Here is a 19,216-nt window from a genome sequence, read left to right on the forward strand (position 1 = left end):
AGAAAATCTGTCCTGTCCAGCAGTGCCTTCTTGTGAAAGCTAGTGTGTTGTTTGGTGGCATTTAAGACGTGTTACCTTCCAAAGGCTTGCCACACTGACGTACTCTTTCAACTGTGAAAGATCATCTGTATCCTTCCCCCGCCAACAAATTCTGGCATTGATTAACCCAAACAAATCTGAGGCTTTTGGCTTTCAGACTCAGTCCATTAATTCTCTCCAGAATAGGGGTTAGGATATACAAAACCTATTCTGTTTGGCAACTTCTCTTTCAGTGACTAAGAAAAGCCAAGCTGATGTCAGAACAGCAAAGATTTACAGTGCAGTGATCAGAGGGAAGGTGTAAAAGCCTGCATGTGGAATGAGTCAGTCTTTCCTTTTCAGGACAGCTCTAACCACATCTACCATCTGAGAAATCTGTGCAGCCCACTTCTGTAGTAAAGAAGAAATTGTATCACAGGAAAATACTACTGGGTTTTTTTCCATGTCCAAGAAGAAAGGCCAGCTTCTCCACAGGCAAACCTTAACTGTTTAAGTTATCTTGCCTTTTTCAACACTATCCCCTCACTCAGTACCTACATCAGTGGTGTTCTGAATTGTGTTATTTTGGTCTTTCTTCAGCTAACTAAAGTGACCTCTTTTGACAGCTTCACTGCAATACAAAGGGATTTTTGGAGAACTGAAGGAATGAAGGTATGTGGCACCTTAAAAGACTCCCCGCATGCACACTGGAGGTGTTCGGGTCAGCCTGCTCAGGCAGCATCCTAAGGAGTGTTATTGTTTCAGAGCCCCACATGCAAGTGTTAGCAAGGGGAATCATATTTGGAAAATGGTTCCTGCAGATGCACTCTGCTGATCTTAAAGAAGTCATCTGCAGGGGAAATTGTTCCAAGTATTTTAACCACCTGACATTCACACACAGGGTTGATGGTTATAAGCAATATCTGTGAAGCACTTAAGGGTAATGGAATAAAACAATGATTTAAAACAAGCCCAAGAGAAAATTTACTAGTAGATTTTATGTTTTGGTAAGAAGTTTTAGCTTTTTTCCAAGTACAAATAGAAAATTACCTTTCCTTTGTGTGCTTCAGCCTTTTCCCAATGGGAAATATTTTCATACCAATGAGAAAGCACTGCTCTTTTTTTTTCCTTTCAGTGAATGTCACAAAACCTGAAAATACATTTACAGGCATTTGTTACCAGCTTGTTTTTTTATCAGATTTTTCTGGTATCTTTAGCCAGTCTCAAAGATACGTAATCTAGAAGCAGAATATACATAACTAGGCACGTGAAGCAGTTATTTATTGACCAGCCCAGAGAAAAGCCATTGGGCTGAGCATGAGTCTGCTCACCCAGCAAGGTTCCAGCAGCGGCTCAGCTGGCCAGGCACACATTGGGTGGGAGGGGAAGGGTCAGTCCCTGCAGCTCCCAGGAGCAGACCCTCAACATTGCCGCATTTCTCTCTTCTGCCAAGCTCTGTCAGGCCCCTGGCATGGGTGCCTTGCCCCAAAAAACCGACTGACCTGATGCTTCCTGACTTGCCTTACTCTTTTCTTCCTTTAGATTTTATACCCTTTCCACATTGCTGCTTTCCCTCCTAAACCCTCGAGCTCCTGATGGTCCTGTCTCACTAGCTCAACCTCTGTCTGTAATTTTACCTTTCTTATCTCTCCAGACTTTCTCACAGTTTTTTTCCAGCATTCTGAGCAAGGTTACACAGCTGGGCTGGATCAGAGTTGGGCCCTCATGTGCAGAGAGCTGCAGAGAGGGAAGGGAGGCGCAGGACAGGGGCTGCAGTAAGGGCTGACATACTCCAGGTCTTCCTTGAGTCAGGAAAACATTCAAATGCAGTCGGAAGAAAGGGTATTCAAAGAGCTCCAAGTGTTGCTGTCTTTGCCAGAACAGAATGAAAACTAGATTTCAAACAGCTCTAAGAGGCCAGAGCAGCTCAGTAGAATGAAATGCTCGAGAAGTTAGCAGCTGCCTGGACTGTCAGTGCCTGACCTCCTTTAGCCCTGTCTGCTCACTTTCCATACTTCAACAAGTTCCAGCTGCCAGTAGGCAGAGGGTTCTGACGTGAGTGGGAAGGAGGCAGCTCATCAGCAGCTCTCAGGCTTCACAGCAAAAGCCCTTTTGCCACTTGTGCATTCAAGCAAGTCACTGTGCCCTGAGCTGCAGAAGTTACGGAACAAAGCCAGCAGTAGGGAAGAAAGCTTGTGCAAAAGAGTGGAAGCATTTAGAGTTTAAGTTGTTTCTAGTTAAACTGTTCATATTTATGAGTGGTCCAGCTCTGTCTTTGCTGTGGTGTCTCTAGAAACAGCAAGCATTACCCTGTATTCTAGGGTGAATTTTGTACAACAGCATTGAAAATCCAGATTTCAGTTAGTAAAAAACCAAAAAAACAGGCAGTTACAGAACTTCCTCTCCTAAAAAGTATTTTGTAGATGAAACTAGCCAGTCATCTCTGGAAAACAGTTCAGGATAAACCATACCATTCCGTGTATTACAGTGCACCTATGCCCAGCTCATCTCTTCCAAGGGGGGATCCCCTGATGCTCCCTGCAGTGCTGCTGCTGCCCTGCTTCAAGCCTGAGATTCATCTCCTGAGCAGTGCTGTGCTGCAGCAGCAAAGCTGCTGGAGCTGCCCTTGTTCATTGGGCTGCCGGGGAGGGTGAGGGGGGAGAGCCCGGGATGCTCTGTGGGATGCTCCGAGGGATGTCTGTGCCAGAGGGTCAGAGAGGGCAGAGCCTCCCCAGTGCGGATCTTAGCCAGGAGCTTAAAGAACAGCTCCTGGTGCAGCCACCAGAGGGCAGCGGGAAAAGCCGAAATTATCCCAAAAGGTGAACACCCATTCATAGCATGTCACCGAGGAGCGCTTTGAATTGCCTGGTATTAAAAGCAGAACCTCATCCTGCCTTTGCACAATACAGTGCAAGTGCTCACATTTCTGATAAGGTGTTCTTAGGCTTCATTAAGATAACGATGGGGTTTTTATTAGAGGAAAATAGAAGCTAATTTTCTTTTGTTTAATGAAAAGCATAAGGATGCCTTCAGTGCACAGCAGGCAAGGGGGTGGAAAAGAAAATAGTCTAATGCAGACCACCAGAAACACAAATTCTCCATGCAAGATCAGGGAGAATTGATAAGTAGCTTGTAGGTGACAGACAAACACAAAATGAGACAAACAGCAAGGGAATTGCAGAAGTCAAACAGCCTGCAAAGGTTCAACCCAGACCAAAAATCTCTTCCCCGTTAGTTCAGAGTATATTCATTCCAAACAAAGTGTAAAACAAACAAGTACCTTCTCAGGAAGTAGATAAAACTGTGAAAGTAAATTGGTCTCTGAAAAATCTGTACTACAAACCAAAATGATTCAAAGTATTTGAAGTGATCTAGAAAAGGCAGCTCTTTTTATGCAAAGTTCATTCAAGAAGCCTGTCAGTGATCACTAAAGAGGGCTTCTTACATTTCAATCCAGTGACTAATACAGATGTGGCAAGGGGGAGAAGGGGCACACAGAAATAGATATTTTTGCTGCTTGTCTCTATCCATACAGCTTGAATCTAATGAATAAATTAACCATAACCCACAGAGGATGTTAGTGCTTCAGATCCAGAAGCTTTTTGCAACATCCCTTTTTGGTCAGGGAGACCAAATGCATTTTGGACTATTGTGTTCCCCTCTGGTTCTGCTGGACACAGCCTTGCACTTCATCAGCAGTGCCTGAGGCCTGGCCAGTGGCCCTGACCTGCACAGACTCGCTCTTAGATGTGGACTACAAGAAGCATTTGTTAATCTCTGCAAGGGATTTTGTCAGTCTTCAAAGTAATTAGATGATTCACTTCTGGACCAGGCCAGATTGCTGTATCAGGCACAATAAAAGACTCAAAGAGCAATCAGAGCAAGTAGGAGAGTTCACAGACAGTCATGAATAAAAATACTGTAAGTCTGGAAATATAAAGTATTTCTCTGTTTTGCATACACCCTAGCTTTAGGCTAAACAGTGCACAGACACAGACTTGAATTTCTGGAAAAAGATCTGATCCAGGCATGTGTTTGCAATTTTTGAGAATTTTTTTAATGTTGAATGAGGGCTGGGGAGGAAAAGACAAAATTTCCGTGCCTGCCCCCAGTTTCAGACCTGAAACCTTTTCTTCCCTGAGTGTGGCTTTGGGTTTTTTTTTATTTTGTCTTGGGTTTTTTTGTTTTTAAATTTTTTTTCTTTGCAGTCTGAAGTACTTGTGATTATCTTTTGGCATCCAGCTCAATGTCAGCATGACTATGTTTGTCACAGGTTTCATATGCTGCTGCAAGCAGGACTCAAATTAGGATTGGTGTGACCAAAGGACAATAGCTCTGCCAACAAGACAGACTTTTTTTGATCTAACCAGCAGATGCTCTGCTAGCGTCTCTCACTTTTTTGCCTCTCTCTTGCCTAGAGGACTGAAACCAGCCTGTCAGTGTGATTGTACTCGTGGGAGCTGCAACTGTTTGCACAAGATCTGAATCTAACCTAATACCTACGTTAATAACCGCATCCAACAGCTACTTGTGAAGGCTCTGGTGGTATACTCCATTCAATGTATTATAACTTTAAGGCAGAGATTTTTCCAGAAATGGCTACTCTTTTTATAGAGGCTATTTTGCACTCTAGTGGATTATTTTAGATAGTAACAAAGATTTAGAGTGTTCCTGTGTATCTTTATGTATCTTTGATCATCAGTGATTTGCAGGAATAGTATTGCAGGAGGAGGAGGAGGTTAGAAAGAGAACCTGATGGAGTTCAAACCTTGAATTCCTTTTTGTTCCCCTCCCGTGTTATTTGACAGGAGTTTTGGAAGAGGAAGAACTAACAGACATATGAAAGACCTGGCATAAAATATTGGACCAGCTTTTCAGGTGTCACTGAGGGGCAACAGGTCCAGAGGTGTCTCTCTCGTCCAGACTAAAGAAGATCTCAACTGGCTTTAGCTTTTCATGCTTGCCTGAAGGCTCCTGACTGCCAGTCATCCTGACAAGGTGATGACTAATGGGGACAATTAACTCCCTCCCCTAACTTGCTGTCTGTCTTGGCGATTGGAAAGGAAATAAGAGCACTTTTCCCTAAGGAAACAGGTTGGCAAATGGGTTTGGACCTGTTAAAGCTTTAGTGTTAATGAAATTTTATTTTAAAAATATCAAAATGTTGTTCCAATGAAGAGCAGGTTCAATCCCATATTTTATGCTCTGTAAGTTCCTTTTTAATGCATGTTCACATGTTGAAAAATTCACTTTGTAGCCAACCTGTAATTCTACAGGAATAAACTGCAGAATTGCCATTGGCTGCTAAGGGAGAAAGATACAGCTTTGCATTGTCCACTTCATACAGTAACATAAATTTTCACTGTGTTATTAGTTACTTTGTGTAAAATGAGTTAAAAGCAGCAGTAGTTCGTTTCCATGTCTTTCAGAATGTTGTTTTTATTTTACAGACAAAAATTGAGGCACATCTGACTGGTTGCTACTCATTCTCACCAAAATCCAGCTTCTCATCATTAAAGCTGGTGCTTGCAGAGGTGCCCCATATCTCTGGTAGATTGATATTTGTACCCACAGAATCATAAAACTTTACTTCCAGACCTGCAGACATGCCCAGAGCACGAAGGTTAGTTTGGGATGCATCTTCACTGCTGAATTGTAAGGCTCAAAGTGCCTTTATTTGGGGAAGTAAAAATTTATCCTTAGTTCACATCTTTTAGTATGGATGGCTGCACAGATCTCAGCAGATCTTCCTGAAAGGAAGAGAGAAAGGGAGAGGAGTCACTACTGCTGAAATAGCCTGCTCTCTATGGTGACCAAGAGGCAGCCAGACTATAATCCAAGAGCCACTGTGAAAAGCTACATGACTAATCTGTATTTGCATTGTGTGGCTGGCAGCAGGAAGGAGGATGTAGCACAACAGTCAATTTATTGGAAGAACAATGTAATCATTCATCAGAGCATTATTCTGAAACAATTTAAATGACAGCAGAGCAGCCCACTCTTGACTTAAGAAAATACAAGTCATTCAAATTCCATATCTAATAAGGAAATTGTTCCACTGACTTAGTGGTTGGCATAAATTACATGTAGCTAATATGTTCCCGTTGCGGACCCTGAGGACTCTTTGTTTATGCTAAATGTGAATATATTTTAGCACATGAATTACTATCCTCCTGCTTGCTTCTTGGGCGCCTCCAGAATAAGTAATACGTTGGCATAACTTTGCCATTTGTCAGCCAGCAGTCTGGTAGCACATTTGCTCGTCAATCTAATTTTAACCTTTTCTCATACGAGCACTTGGTATTTCATGTAAATCAACCAGACAGTCTGTCATTCAATTGGATACTATCTTCATAGGCTCCCAAAGTGTGTGCTCTATTGTATGTGCTCCTTATTAAGTAGCAGAGGTAAAGTAAAACTAATCTATTACTTCTGGTTTCTTAATACCAGAATGCCAGGAATCTCTTTATTACCACAATAGAGACAAACGATCTGTCTGGCAGAGGTTCTGGACAATGGGCCTGGTAATGCATTCAGCACTTTCTGAATTGAAAGGTCTGTCCTGAATGGTAAGTAGTGCAATACATCATTATAGGCTTCAGAGCACATATTCTAGGTCTGTTCCTGTTATCACTCTAATTCACAGTTAATAGTATTAAAAAGTACATTCAACTGATGAATTTTTAAAGTACTTTTTCAAACAATTTCCCAGTGTTTACAACAAATTTCTTGATAAAATACAACGCTGGCTGCAAAACAGAATATAATTCATCATGAAATATATATAAATTAGTTAGCGATTATTTATTTTCATAATTTGTGTAAAAACCATGAAAGGTTTCGTGGTATACCCTTTACCTTGTAAGGTTTTTCAGAACTGATTTGGCTAGGAAAATAGCATATTTGAAGTTTAGCTGTTTTGTCAGTGTTGCTCATGACTTTACTATCTTTGATTTTTTAAAACACTAGCATTCATTTGCGCAGCCTAATTAATAATAATAGTGTTCATTCTGCCTTATTCAGATGTTTTACTGAATTAAGTATATTTTAAAGAAAAGCAATTGTAGCATTGTAATTAATTTATCTGTGGTGTTGCTAATAATTCAGTCCTGCATAACACCTGCGACCATTTATTGCATGGTACAATAGTTACCTGTTTTATTAATTATGAAAATCATTCTGGTCTAAATTTTCCTTACTGATACTTCAAGACTCTTAGCACTACTTTACACTTCACTCAGGCTTATGAGTGATAGAATAAAACCCATGTATTTACTACTCAGTTCTGTTCTGAGCAGTGATTTCTGGCTGTGTTTGGTCTGGGGCAGACCCTGAGTGAGTGGTGCCTGCATTTCTCCCCAGCACAGTCTCAGCAGAGAGCAGAGGCAAAGCTCATCCTCTGCTGTGGTCTCACAAGGTGCCTCCTCAGTCCCTACACTCTTCAGGGGCTCTTTTCTTACAGATTGCATCATGCTCTGAGTCCATCCCCACTGTCATGCCTCCCTCCTCTCTAGCAACTTCTGTGCAAAATTTTCCTCTGCTGCTATAAAATTAATTTGCCTCTGTTGAAATTCAAGGTATGAGTTGTATATATATATATATATATATATATATATATGCAATTTCTACCACAAATTTCTGTTTCAGATTGAAGCAGCCCTGTAATAGAAGTAAAAACATATAAAGTGCTTCCCTCACTACCTCCAGCATCTTTTATATATACAAATCAAGTAAAGGCAGTATTTGTCCTTCAGGATGTAAAGTGATATAACCACAGATTAGGTAAATATCTTCAAGGACATAAGCCTGAAGGTTTTGGCCTGGAATAAATATATCTCAGATGAATCTGTCCCATAAAATATTCAGGTATTTCTATTATTTAGTTTTGTATAATAGGGATATAAAGGATTTTATTCTCCCTCTTTTGATAGAGTTCTTACATGGGAGTTTGGTTTCTATATCTCTATGTTTTATGCCAGGCAGCTGCATTTTTGCTCTCGGGGATGTATGTAGGCAAATTTAATACAGTCAGTGAGATAGATTGTCTTAAGCAATAACAACATTTAATTGCATTGAGCCCCTCAAAAATAATTTTACATGTGATTTTGTTCATTTCATGCCCGGTCCTCTGGTTTACCACCACTGTTCTTGCAGCTGTGAGTTTTACCTGGCTCAGGGAAGTGTATATTGCCAATAAATATTTGCTCTGAAGAAAAGAAGTGAGTTTCTGGGGATTAGAGTCTGCATTTTATTACAGGAAAAATATCTTTTGGTCTTACTTATTGTTTGTGCATTAAGGCACACATAGTTGTGTTTATCAAACATCTTTCCCTTCAAATTTTCCACTCTTGATCCTTAGGGATTACTGCAGAAATAATCAGTCAAGGGGAGCTGAAACTACAGAATTATGTTTGCGATGAATCCAGCCTCAGATTTTTATTTAAGAAGGAAATTGATTTTTAATTCTGTGCCTGTATGAAGAAAAAAAAAAAATTATGGTAATGAGTTGCTACAACTGCAGAAAACCTGGGAAATAGTTTTCCCTGGAGTACATATCTAAGTACAAATTCAGTTCTAGTTACTATCAATATATTCCTTCTGGTATCAAGGCCAAAATCCAGCCAGGTCTTTTGGACGGTGTGTAGTAAGCAAGCACAATGGGGAAGAGTTTTGTCTTGCTATTTTCATGAGATTTTTGAAATTTGGTAGAGAACTTTTATTGCTATTTACTATCAGCAAGCCATTCTGTAGCTATTTAAATTCCATTTTTAAAGGTATGAAATAGAACTCCCTAGGCTGTCACAGACCTTGTGCCACATTAATGTTAATAGCTAATTAGCTCCCTGGGACTTATCAGTGGAAAGTCATGATGTGGGTTTATAGGGGGCCACGAGTGTTACTGCTCCTTCAGAGCAAACTTTGTGCTCTGTGAGTTTTTCCATCCAGTTTTAAGGGACTCTCTCTTGCAGTATACCCTACTTCTGCTTGGACCTTACTGCTTTGCCTATTAATTCCACTTGAGGTCCATGCCCAGCTCCCTGAAGCTCTTTTGATTGTCATTTGCTCCTCTCTGAATCACCTTCACAGCTCAGAGACTGTTGCAGGAAATTGCCTTCCAGCCCTTCCTTTCACAGCCCAGCACAGGCTGGACTGAACACGGAGCCATCTCTGGCCCAAGGCAACTTTCTGCCAAAAAGCAAACACAGACATGGGTGACACTGGTGTTAAAGAAGCAACCTCCATCAGTCCCACGGCTTCCCTCCCTGGGCTCTGTTCTCCAGATGTGGTGCTCCCTGAGTGCCACATTGCAGCTCAGCAGACCCCATCTGGGGGTGGCTCAGGAGAGGGACAGGCTGAGCAGAGCTGGAGTTTGGCAGAGTTCGTGGGGTGCCCTGCAGCCCCTGACATCACCCAGACTCTGAGGGACCCCCCTGCTGCCCCAGGAGCTGTGCCACCAGCTCGCTGGTGGGAGTCACCTTCAGGCACAAAGCGGGGAAATTTGCTAAGGGGTTTCATTTCTTTGTAGGCAGGAATGGGGGGAGGACAGCACATGGTGTTAATTCCATGGCAGCACATCCCACAAGGCTTCAGCATGGGGAGAGTCAGCACAAGGTGCTGTTGCCTCCCCACCTATGAGCCCAAAGGGCTCAGACATGATGAGACAGGGTGGAGCAGGAGCTGGTTATCTTCCTGTTTGGGTCTTGAAGAGATGGGGTGGTGGCTTTATTTATTTCTGTAGGTAGAGGGAAAAGTGTCAGTGCTGGTGGTGAGGGGTCCTCAGCTGGGACCAGAGGGTCTGCCCCCATATCAGTGCAGCCTGGCCATGGAGAGGGGGCTGGTGGCCTGCTGAGCCCCTTGTGCCACTGCAGGGTGCCCCAGGCACTGCAGCTCCCAGCCCCACTCCAAGGAATGTCATGTCCCTGCCCCTTCACAGGTTTTTCTAATTCTCAGCTAGGTGCATTCCTATGACATTAGATCTTCATTTCATCTCTGCCTATTTTTAATGTATTTTCTTTTACAGTGCTCTCTCAGCTCCTTAACTACTGCCCAGGGAAATGATGTGAGCACTGGGATGCCTCTGCTCTTTATGCCTGGCTTCCTACCCAGTACCTTAGAGGAGTGTTACAGCTGTTTGCTGCTCTGATTTGCAACCCAGCTGGCACTGATGCTTCCTTGTGCATTCCCTAAGGTAATTCTGCCTCCCTGCCATTTCTGCTTTTGTCTGGGGCTTGTCTGGGATTCCTCTGTTCTCTATCCCAAACTAATTGTATTTTGCTGCTCAGATCAAAGAACCTGGTTTTATGTGTATTAAGACGAACATGCAATGCAGTTTATGAGGAAGAAGTTCCTTTGGGAAGTGTGAAAGCAGGTGCCTGTGAGGTGGAAACACTGCCCTGCAGAAAGAGGGGATTAGGATTATAACAGATACAAAACTTCAACATTATTCTTTAAAATAATGGAATAATTATTCCAGTGACAATGTGTTGTGTGTCTCTGTGCTAAGAGGGCCTTTATTTCTTCCCTCTGAAAGGGCACAAAAAAGTGATTGCTTAAATCCCTGTTGACGTACAGCACATGAATTCCAGTTTTGATTTTATGAACAGCCTCTATCATCCTGTCTGGACTGCCTCATTCTCATTGTACTGTGGGGTTAGACACACTGTCACCATTCCTATAAATAGTCTGCTTGGTTATGAAGGACCAGTAGTGTTTCCTCCGGGAATAACAGGATTTTGACTAATGGCATTTTAGGCCAGTTTTTCATACTTTCTATAGGAGATAGAGTTTGGAGAGTACAAAGTCTCTAAAGAAAGTCAGTAATCAAAGTATTAATGTTTGAAACACAGACTTGGTGAGCCTGTAGAATCCGCAGAGAAAACTGAAGTTTGAAGGAGCGGGATGGTGATGTGCTTTTAAAGCAGAGACTTCACTTCAGGGCTGGTGAGAAGCAAGGCAGCTGCCATGTGGAAAAAGAGAAGCTCTCTGTGATCCTGTGGAAAGCTGGGCTGCAAGGATGTCTGCAGTGCTGGGGAATCTGCTCTGTACACAAGAAATGTGCAAGTGCACTGGGGAGCAGCAGGTAAGGCAAGTTTTTCTGTAAATTTTTGGAGCAAAGGAGGAAGTACATGTGTGTAGAATGCCTCATGTTTCAGGTCTTTAGCTGTAAGACGGTTTGAGTGTGGAGAGCATTGGCAGGCAAACAACCTCAGAGCTGGCTCAGTAAGGATGGAGGTTTTCAATACTGTGGATGGAGTGAGGATCCCTGGTTTGAAGGATACAGGCAATTTGGGCTGTGTGACCCTGTTCTGTGAGTAAATGCCTTGGAGATCCCAAAGAGAACATGCATCCTGCTGGCCATGCAGTGAGGGAAGTTCTGCTGACAGTGAGAGAGGTCACCCAGCAAGGATTGGAATGACAGGTAACAAGGCTTGGTGGCTGTCTTCTGGCTGCTAAAAGTAACAAATGCCAAGATATTCAGGGGGATTTCTTAGAACTAGCAAGCGTTCTGGAATTCAGATGCCGTGTTCCACAGCCTGGGCAGATTCCAAGGGTGCGTTGAATCGACAGCAGCACCCTTTGTGCAGAGCAGCTCTGTACGCAGGGAGAGAGCCCAGCTGAAAGAAAAGAAACAGAGCACTGCATTCAGGGATGTGACTGACTTCTGAACAGCAAGGAAAGCACCACGCTTGCCAGTTATCCTTTCTGTGCGTTTCCTCAGTTGTGGCTGGGGCCATCTGATGAGTGTTTCCCCTCGCTCCCAGCGCGGCGCAGTCTGTCTGCTGTCAGCAGTTAATGAAGTCACTCGCAAGACGCCGTCCCCTGGGGAAAAGCAGGGCTATGAATAGACCTGCTACTTGCATCTCTGCTTGCAGTGCTGCTCTCAGAGCTGCTTTTGCTGTGCCACCATCTCTGATGATAGTGCCACTTCCCAACAATGGTCTTTCACTCTGGAGCTACTGCTATTCCCAATGCCAAAAGCGGTGCTTTTGCTTCTGGCAGAGCTGTGGAGCTCAGTGAGTGCTTCTGTGCTGTCCCCAGCGACAGGCACAGGTTCTGAGACACCACACACTTACCAAGAATGTGCAGGTGAATGAGTAACCTTATTGCAGCAAGTGCTCCTAGTAATAGTCCTCAGCGAACGTCATTGTCAAATGCTTCATCAGTGCCCATCCTACAATGACGAGGAAAAAAAGAAAGTTTTTTTCAGAGGGCAAAGTATTTCCATGCTGCTGAAATAGAAGGGCAAACTGGTTAATTTGATGAAAACATCACCTCTTTGCCCAGCTGAGCTTGCTTGTCTAGGTGTGGTTAAGCTTGTGTTTAAAAGGAGTTGTGTTAGTCTAGACAGAGGTGAGTTATAAAAGAAGCAAAATCAGCAAAAATAGAGATAAAGAATGATGAATCATGATGACATACTGCTCAAAGTATTTAAGGTTATGTAAATACTTATGTTGTGTAGGGCATACAATCATTATTTGTGCAAGTAAACCAAAGACTATTCAATGCACTTTAATGACTGTGTTTGTGATTTCACCCAAAATCACTTTGCAGTTGAACACCTTTGCAAGAAAATTTAGCTAACCATTGCAATAAATGGTGAAAAAGAGAAAAACTAATTAAGGCAGCATTCACTTTGAACATTTCCTGTTCACTTTTCAGGAGGTGGCAGGGAAAACTTATTTTAAAAAGGTTTTGTTTGATATATACTGTTTGTTATTTTATATCAGAGTTGATGGTCTTAAAAGGCTTCCCCAAACTAAGTTGTCAAAATTTTAATTCTCAGAAAGCTACAGTACGGTTTTCAACAAAATGTAAATGTATATCTTTCTGCATTGTGATCCAAATGTCTGCATCATTCCTAGTTGTTGCTGCAGATGAACCTTTGCTCAGGTGCCTCATCCTCCTGCTTATATAAAATCAGAATAAAAACAAGCTCCTCATTACTCATATTTTTGTATTAATTCTGGTTGGCTGAATTAGTTTAAGTGATTCATTGCCTGTGTTAAAATTTAACACAGCCTTTAATGTGTTCAACCTGACACATGGTGCCTTATAATATTGATACATCTCATCCACCAAGCAATCTGCATCAGCTTGCTGAAGCACGCCTTGAGGGGAAAATGATACAGTAGTCCTGATCTACTTCTCTGCCAAAGCTTTAATTAAACATTCATGCTATCAGTTAAGAGTGAAGGAGCTTCGGGACACGCATGAGATGCTGGTCCTGTCATTAACAATATTTCTTTTTGAAAGTTTAGGAAGATAGGAATATGCCTCTTAAATCAGATCTCTGTGAGCTGGATAGCATCTCAATGGTACTCAAAACTCTGATCTGTCTTGCTTTCTGGTATCCTATATATAAGAAAACACAAATCCATCTGATTTTCTGTTCTCAGTACTTTTTTCCAGTAGTACCCAAAGCAGTTAGAGTTTATCAGAGCAGAACTGGAGTAGTGGTGCTCTGGCAGTGATCTTATCCTTTTCCTGGGGTACAGAGTTATGAACCTGGGGATCGGCTTTTCCTTAGGGTTTGTTTCCCATTGCTGGCACTCAGACACCCTAAAGGCTGGGAAGGCAATCCTCAGCCTTCTGCAGGCGACTTGTGTGGGAGGTAGAGCCTGGTCCAAATGAGGTTTCATTTCGCACTTGCTGCCCCTGAAATGAGGCTCTGCCAGACTAAGGAATGGCACTTGTATGATGAAGCCTTCTGGCTGTGTCTGCAGAGGGTCATGGAGAGATTGGTTTTTCTTCGCTTAGTGGAACTGTCTGGGGGTAGAAAATGCAAATGCTGCAGTTTCTCCCCAGGGCAGAAAACCTACTTGGAATGATGAACCTTGGCACCCTTCGAAAATGCTTCTTCCATCCTTGAGAGCCATGCTAGCAGCAATTAATCTCATCCAACAGCGGTGCATATTACAACCACAGCCAATACCTCAAATGGTTGTTTAAAATCAGCTTCAGCAAGCTTTGCTCCCTCTCTGACCCTCTCCTGGCTTCCACATCTCTTGTGCTTGGCTGTCCTCCACCCAGGCTTTCAGGCTCAGATTTGGAAATCCCCTGCTCCTGACAGTGGACTGTTATTTTTCTGGCAATATTTACCTGCCATCCTTGTGGAATAGAGTCAAGGCCTCTGTGGTGCATGTGCAGTTATTCAGAGTGTTAATAGACATTGTAAACAGATAGAGATTGTCAGATTTCTGCCACAAGAACTGCACTGAGGAATTTCTTCAGCCAGGAAGGCTGCCCAGGTTGGAGCTTGTGATGCTCTGTCTGACCCTGAGCCTGGATTTGTTCTAGCTGTAAGAGGAGAGAAACTGCTTCTGAGGAACAGCCTTCCTCAAGCTTCACTATAACAACAGAAGCAGCACAGTACCAGGTTCATGAAGAAAACGATGCCCCCTAAAAACCATGAACTTAGAAGAATGTAAGCAAAAAGCCGAGTCTTGAAAGATTCATTTATGTGCAAGTTCAGAAGTATGAACTAAATCAAACTGTCATTGCTCAGCCGACAAGCAAATACACTTAAGAGGGAATTTTCAAGCAGCAGGGAAAGGAGAGAAAAATACTCCTTTTAAAGTGGCCAGGAGACCCAGTAAAAATGAATGTTTTTATCAGTAATGTGATGCACAGGCATCGAGAATAGCTGTGTGTAAGCACATTATGAATAAATAACTGCAATGGTTTTGTTTACTTCTCTGTTTGCTTAAAACTGTGAATATTGTTCATATTTCACAAAATTAGACATAAAATTGTGATGTCATGAGAACACAGCAAATAGGCACCTTTGTCAGCCACAAGTGCTGACACTATTAGATAATCTAAATTCAAAATTTTACCATGATTTTTGACTGTTATGCCATGTACCCATCTTGTCTAATCTCCATATTAGCATGGCACAGGCAGAAGGGGTGTTTCTGTTTTCTCTACATGCAAGAAAGTTGACACACTGCACAGCTAGAGAGGAGCTTGCCTGGTTTTGTAGTACAGAAAGAAAATGTGCTCTGTAGATCTGATATGCCCAAGTCAGGAACCAGTTTGGTCTTGACTGTATCTATGGAAAGGGCAGAGTGAGGCACCTCCAGTCCAAGCCCTGTGTCTGCTGTTCCTGGTGGTTTGGTTGTTGCAATATCCATGACTTGCCATGGTCCTGGGAGCCAACACAGCACCAGTGTTTGACCTGTTTGCATTTTTCTCAGTTTTTCCTGTCTCTTTCAGACATTGCCAAGCACAATTTTTCTGATTTTAGAGGGTACTCAGATGCCTCTTCCATGTTAACTCAATTACCTTTATATATTTCTTGTACTGTTTTAAAATTTTGCAGTGTTATTCCGGTAGTTTGACACTCAAATGTCTCTATTGATTAGGGTGGGCAGGGTCTTGCTCTGATAAAGTCTCATCCACCAGATCAGTATCTTACTGCAGATCAAAGGAAAAATAATATTGGAAAGAATCACATCATAAGTGACTGAATAAATAACTGACAGCCATGAGTCAGTGTCTGCATTTCTTCCCTAACACAACACTACATGGTAGACTGGCTTTGAATAGGTTGGGGTTTTTTTCCATAATTTCAGGTAATGATTAACTCCCAATGACTAAAATATCTCCAGGAGAACTGATGAGACATTTAAAAAAACTAATCAAGTTCAAAAGTATATTCAAGCTTTCACTTTATCTCTTTCATGCAAAAATACTTATTTTAACAGAAACTATTTTAAAACTGCCTCATAGATATAAGTTCAGCAGTACTATTAGAGCATAGTTTTAAGCTAAAATAATTGTATTCCAGGAAAATAGACACACAGTATGTGTATGCAGTTTATTATTTATTCCATTTATAAAACAAAAGCCATTTTAGTGCCACTGGCAGTGCAATAATTTATGAGATGAAACATAACTGTACCAGCTCACACTGTAGGATAAAAGACTAAAGGAATGAGCACTGGAAATAACAAAAACAGAGGAAATCTGTGTGAGTAGGTTTGTCCTGAAGGAAAAGCTCTCACTGCAGGGTTTCATTCCTGAGGAGGGTGTGTTAAAGTATGCAAGATAATAAAGAGCAGCAGATGTCTTAAGAATTGGTGTTATGAGGAGTGTTGTAAGGAATTTAGCTTTTGAGAAGAAGGAGGATTTTTCACACAAACTGCATGAACTCTGTTGCAGCAAACATAGCACTGATTTTCTGGAACAAAGATTGCTATAATTGGTGTCCTTATAGTACAGCAGATCATGTAGCATGTTATAAAATAATAGATGGTAACAACACACACACACATATATATATATATATCAGTGTAATCAGTAAAAGAATTCTAAGAAGTATGAGAGAATGTTGGGGGGCACTTGTATGCAATTCTGATACCTGGTTCTGAAAAGCAGAGCGTGGTGAATAAGTTAGGGAGAAAGAAATATCTGATGGGAGAAAAATGGACAGGCAAAATCAACACTGACGTGTGGGAATGTGGTGTGTGTGGCCTGGGTGTTAGGAATAAAAGGGATGTGACACTTAAAAAGAAAAATTGTGCATTGTCATAGAAGATGAGCTGAGATGTTTGTGTACAAAAACTACAAATGCAACCTAGAGCTGCAGGATCCAAGATGACCCCAAATCTTCCAGGAATAGTGAAGGATGGTGGATGGGTGATCTATGACTGAAAGAACTTAAACTAATGTGTAGCCTTGTAAGAAAGCTGGAAATCAAACCAGTGGCACAGAGCCATCCCTTGGTAGTAGTGAGGTTGCCTACCTAGGCAGAGAGAAGTGGCCTGGGCAGGATGGAATCTGTCAAACTAAAAGTCTTCTGAAGGGCTACTAAGGAACAGCATTTTACAGAGAGGTCTCACTCAGATGAAGCTCCCAAGCATTGCCTCACTGCAGGAGATTTTAACTCGTCAGAAATAGAGTATAAAGCAAATGTTGTTGATAACAGTAGAGCCAGTTATTCCAGGGTGTAATAGCTGGCAGATTTCATCAGCAGGCAGTCACTGGACTGCCATGATGCTATTCTAGGTGATCTTTAGGTAGTGATGACATAGAGCAGCTGGTTGTAGAAAATAACATAGCTAAAGTTATCCCAACTTGATTAAATTGAAAATAAATGAAAGAATGAATGAGAATAGGCCTGCTAGTTTCTCAAAATTTGTCCTTGTGAAGTATTGTACCTAAATCAATTAGTTAGTGATATTAATTGGATGAAGGCTCCAAATCTATTAAAATTTAGTTTAAATAATAATTTTAAAACCTGTAATTTGTACTGTGAGGAGACAATGAAGAGTGCTAGCACCCTACAAATCCTTAAAAAAGGAATAAAAATATTAGGAATTAGCAAAGAGAGTGAAATCCCCCACCATACCACATCATCAGTGAAAATGGTATTTTGGGAACCTGGAAGTGGAGGGTGCAGTCAGATCTGTCAAGTTTGCAGACATACCATCTGTAACAATATTTTAGAAAGTGAAAGTTTCTCCTATCACACAAATAAAAGAGAGTCTGGTAGGTGGCAAGTACTCTCTCTCTGGTAGGGATTAAAGACTCTGTAGATGTAGGTACCGCCCATGCCAAACAAATTCCCTTTCTTCTCTTCTGTAAAGATGATGGCACAGATCATGGAGAAAGATGGAAGAATCTATAGAAATAAAAGCTAACATTTACAAACTTGAAAATTTATAAACAAGGTGCAGTGGGCCCATAGTGAAGTGGTGTTTGTTACCCATCCTAAATTGTTCAAAAAAGAAAAAATAAATTTCAGGTACAGGATCAAGTTTTCCTCTAAAGATCTCCCAAAACAAAGACAAGAGAAAGAGCAAAGGGAAAAGTGACCTCACATCTATAGCTTCATTAACTAACATTAGTAATCTGTATATTTTGTATGCATTTTGCAAGAAATAATAAACAATTGCCTGAAGATAAAATACAGAAAATAAAAAATAAATGTTTACTATAATCTAGTAGGGCCATGGAAATATTTGTATGGTGCCATCTGCTCCAGGAAGAGAATTACTGGACTACCTTAAGGCTGAGTAGAGGGTTTTTAAACTTTACTGTTTTGTTTAGTCCTTCAAAGTGTCAACACTTCCATTGTGGCTAAAAGTGGTGTGGTCAGAGGAGAAAAATATCTGTTCCATTATGAAGGAGCAGAGACCTGGAGGTGCCAGGTAGAATTTATAAGTGCAAGTGCTGGATCACACCTGGGTTGAAGTAGAAATTATTTCTGTTGTAAATTGTGGTGAGTTGGTTGGGTAAGAGGAAGACCAAAACGTCTTGGTCAGTCTTAGAAGGATCCTGAGAGAACTGGGGTGGAACCATGGAAAAAGCCAAAATGATTCTCCTTAGATATCATGTAGGAGACTGAAAGAAGGGACACCCAAGTATAAAAACCATTGTAGGAGGCTCCTCTGGTCAAAGCTCCTCTGGGTACTAAGAACAGTCTGTCAGCCATAATTAGGAAAGTACATTGAAAGATATGCAGAAAAGTAGTACTGGACAAAACAAAGAGTGAGGGATTTACATCTCTCTATAAATACATCAAGGGGAGGGGAAAGAAGGGCAGGGCAAATACTAGGGAGGAAAGAAGCTATTTAAGTTGCCAGACAATGTTGTCATTAAAATAAATGGATATATATTGAAAGTTAGTCCATCCAGGCTGGAGCTGAGGCAGTTTCCAGCCATGAGAAGAGTGAAGTCTCTGAAACAGACTTCTAGTAATAGTGACAGGGACCAACCACTGTAGGTGGGGGTATGTCAGTAAAATGGAAGTTACCTGCTTGCAAACTGGATGATAGAACTCACGTAGCTCTTGTGTGACGGTGAGTGGAGCCCCTTTCTCTTTGCCTCTCTGCCAGAGGGCCCAGCACTCTGACAAGGCTTAGGATGGATTTCCATAAGGTTATTAAGAGAGCTGGGTAAGGTGAAAGGACACATCTTCAGTATCTATAGGATCCTTTACAGTGTTGTGCCCTCTCTTTTTTATTACTGTGGCAATGGCATTTTTAAAAATTTCTGCTAATTTTTTAGTTCAGATAGGAATCATGACTCTGTGGCCTGTGTTGTACTGACATGCAGCAAAATGGTAAGAATTAACTTTTTAAAAATATTGGTCTAAAATTTTGATAAATCTGTTCTTTAAGTGTAAAACTAGAGGACGACAAACATAAAATAAGAAGCATAAGGTATCAGTGGATCTAATATTATTGACATT

Source organism: Catharus ustulatus, chromosome 7 (assembly GCF_009819885.2).
Source record: "Catharus ustulatus isolate bCatUst1 chromosome 7, bCatUst1.pri.v2, whole genome shotgun sequence".
Lineage (NCBI taxonomy): Eukaryota > Metazoa > Chordata > Aves > Passeriformes > Turdidae > Catharus > Catharus ustulatus.